The sequence below is a fragment of the Vigna umbellata genome, chromosome 3 (assembly GCF_029865625.1).
Source record: "Vigna umbellata cultivar VRB3 chromosome 3, Vumbellata_1.0, whole genome shotgun sequence".
NCBI classification, from domain to species: domain Eukaryota; kingdom Viridiplantae; phylum Streptophyta; class Magnoliopsida; order Fabales; family Fabaceae; genus Vigna; species Vigna umbellata.
In genome coordinates, this window is record NC_142167.1 from 35,688,825 (window position 1) to 35,692,608 (window position 3,784).

At 27.1% G+C, this 3,784-nt stretch overlaps 1 non-coding gene across 1 annotated transcript; it reads right to left on the reverse strand.

Annotated features, from left to right (window-relative positions):
• Positions 1-288: 288 nt before the first annotated feature.
• On the reverse strand, positions 289-369 carry TRNAL-AAG (transfer RNA leucine (anticodon AAG)). The gene has a single exon. It is a non-coding gene; the product is annotated as a tRNA-Leu (tRNA).
• Between the last annotated feature and the right edge of the window lie 3,415 nt (positions 370-3,784).

The following is a 3,784-nucleotide window of genomic DNA, read 5'->3' on the forward strand; positions in this document are numbered from 1 at the left end:
ATTGTTTAGATAATCCTTTAATATATATATATATATATATATATATATATATATATATATATATATATATATATACTATTTTTAGTATCATTTTAAAAATTAAATATACTTTTTGTTCTAAATTATTATAAAAGAAAATTGTTTTTTTTTTCTTAAACTAAATATTTCTCTATGTATTTTTTGAAAGGTGCGTAAAATATTTTTCTAATAATAAGTTTAATAGAAATTATAATATAACTCAACATAAAAGGAATATTTTAAATTACTTTATGGAAAGAAAAATTAAATTGTTGAGAGTGGGATTTGAACCCACGCCCTTTCGGACCAGAACCTTAATCTGGCGCCTTAGACCAACTCGGCCATCTCAACTTTAATAATAATTTCAATTTAAATTTAGTTAACTATTTTATAATGAATTTGTTAGTTATATTAATAAAATATTTATGCATTGAGAACTTTATATTATAAATAAATATTCTTTCAATATTCAATTTTTTTAATGGAAATTATTTTCTATATTAAAATATTGAAAATCATCTCTGTGCTAATTAATAATTTCACATAATCAGATGTTTCTAAGAATGTTGTAATAATTCAGTAAAATCAAGTTGTGACAACTTTCTTCCTAACTTTATGATTTTTCAAATGTTTGACACAATAGTTATTTCTTTAATTTCTTTTTCCAGTTTTAAACAAAATGTGGAGGAATAAATTTTGTGTGGTATTATATTTTTAAAATTTCTAAAACAAGTGAATTAAGTTATTAGAATGTCTAAAGTTTTTTATTAAATAATTTAATAAATGATATACACTTTTCTATACAAAATATATGAATCCTTTTACGTAAAAATATTGATGATTTATTTTTGTAATATCCCATTTTTAATAAATATTATTAATTAATATTCAAAAATAAATAATTCATAACTAGAGAAGATTATTACCATCATCCAAAAATAATTATAACAATAACATAAGCAAGATATAGAATTCTATAAATTTAAATATTATAACATGAAATAAAATATCTCTTAAAAGATATTACTAAAAAAGTAACTCCAAACTAAGAACTAGGGTTGCATCATCATTCTCTTAAGGTAGATTAACTCCTACTTATTCATCTATTTGTTGGGTACAAACAAAGTTTCACATCGGATAAAATAAGAGATGGACATGAGTTTATATACACATAAGATACATCCATTGGTAAGAAGCCTTCTGGAATGGTACCAAAAGCAAATCTTGTAAGATGTAGAGAAGAGGGGAAAGATGTTTAGCCGTGTAATTTAGCTTGATGATGAGTATAATACTTGGTGTGTGTAGTACCAAAGTTTTTACTTGTAAGACCTTGATGAATAGGAGAAATGAGTCTTTAGCGAGATGGTACACAACCACCCTATAGGGATATAGTTTTGGGAACATTAGACATTGTGAGGAAATTGATACAAGATGATTATTAGTTAGATTGTATTACTTGTCTTATTGTGTAGTTTATGATTGTTATTGTTTGTTTTCTTAGCTCACCTTTATTTGTTTGTGTTTGTGACGATTATCATATAATGTGTGTTATATGGGAGTAGATAGGAAGATATAATACCGCGATAATCAATTCTATGCACCAAAATAACACTCTTAACACACAAAAGCTATAACAAAAATTATTTTTATTTTATTTAATTATTTTCTTCGAGTATCCAAAAAGCATGTAATAGTGAAAATGAAAGAAAAGAAATAAAGCTTCATTTATTAAAAAGAAGAAAATAATACAATTCTATATTTTTGAATGAATAGAAGATTCCTATATTTATTGGAAAACAAAAATTAAAGCACACAAATTAGAGAAAATTTTTCAATAATTAATTATACTTATACATAATCAATTATTGAAACAATATAATTTATACTCTTCTAAATGCATCCAAAACCAAAATTTTATGTACTTACCAAGCCCATTATATCTTGTGGATATAAAACTTAACAAACCTTTTCAATCTATCTCGACACAAGCCGATGTTTTCTATTTAACCACGAGTCAATCTATTTTATCCGGTCAAAATTTTTTAACTTAGTATATTTTGGATCAAAGAATTGGATTATGAGATAATGGAGCACTAGACCCACCTTAATCCCTTTAGGTGAGGGTTTATAAATATCGTAATTATTTTATTAATAATACAAAGATAAATAATATAAATTTATGCATTTGAGTAATTTGGAAAGTATATCAGCCATCTTTATTCAATTGTAGAAAGATAAATATCCAGATAAGAAAAGAAGAAAAGTTGACACAAGAATAATTAAGAAAGATTTCCATTTTATCTTTTCAAAGAAAAAAATTTGAACAGTGAGAAGAGGAAGGGACGTAGAAAAAGCTTCACCGGATGAACTTTCGAAGCTTCTTTGCTTTTTCATTTTTAATTTGATTTTCACAATTATGCAAGAATTTAGAAAACTTGTTAACGAAGCAGTTATCAATGCAAGTATAATAGTGATTGGACAGAGTACAGTGACTGATAATTTGGAAGTTCGGTTTACATGGATCAAGTTTACTTTGACTTAGACCAAATATCTTCTTTGAATTACATTAAATTGGAAGAAGATAAAAAACCACAACAAATTATAATATAGAAAAACTGAAACAAAATAATGCGATAAGAAAAATAAAAATTGTTATAAAAGTAATTTATTTCAGTAGATTGGTTTAAACCTACTAGAGGTAAAAAGAAGTCAGTGAAGTGAGTTTCATTATATAATTTTGTTGCTTTTAAATAAAGTTTTGACTGCAATTTAATCTACCTAAAAAATATGGGAGGAAAATAATTTTTGATTAAAAATAGTATTTCTCTATTTTTAATATAGATTAGTCAAGAAAAGGTTAATAATAATGACATGGTTAAAGAAAAACACAGTTTTCTCATAATCACAACATTGGTACGAATACATCTCAACAATCATTTGATTCTTTAATTGTCTTTGATAGACTTAGTTCACAGTTTCTCATATTACGTCTAACCATGTTTCTACTAATAATGATCTTATTGTTGTTGAACCAGTTATGCAATTCAATGATGATTCTAATGATTTTATGCAACATGTTGATCAACCTGCTAGACTTTCAACTAAACTTAGGAAACCACCTACTTATTTGTTTGACTATGATTGTTCACATCTTTCTTTTGCTAATACTTCCTACTGCACTTGTTATTCTTTACAGTCATACTTGTCTTATTCCAATTGTTCTGACTCTCACACTGCTTTTTGCATGTCTTTATCTACCATCATTGAGCCTATATCTTTCAAAGAGGCTTGTCAACATGATCATTGGCAGTAGGCCATGCTTGCGGAGATTCAAGCTCTTGAGAGGAATCAAACTTGGTCATTGGTTTGATTGCCACCAAAGAAAATGGTTGTTAGTGCCAAATGAGTCTACAAGACTAAATTGAATGTAGCTAGGTCTATAGAAAGATATAAGGCACACCTTGTTGCGAAAGGATTCACACAAACCGAAGGCATGAATTTCTTTGAAACTTTTTCACTTGTTGTGAAGATAACCACAATCAGATTTCTTCTCTCCATTATCGTTTCGCAAATGGTTCTTGCACCAGCTTGACGTTGATAACGCTTTCTTGCATGGTGATTTAGATGAAGAAGTTTATATGAAACCTTCTCCAGGTTTGATCCTCCCATAACCTAATTTGATTTGCAAACTGCACAAGTCTCTCTATGGACTCAGACAAGCTCGCCAATGGAATTCTAAGCTCACATATGCTTTAATTTCCTGTGG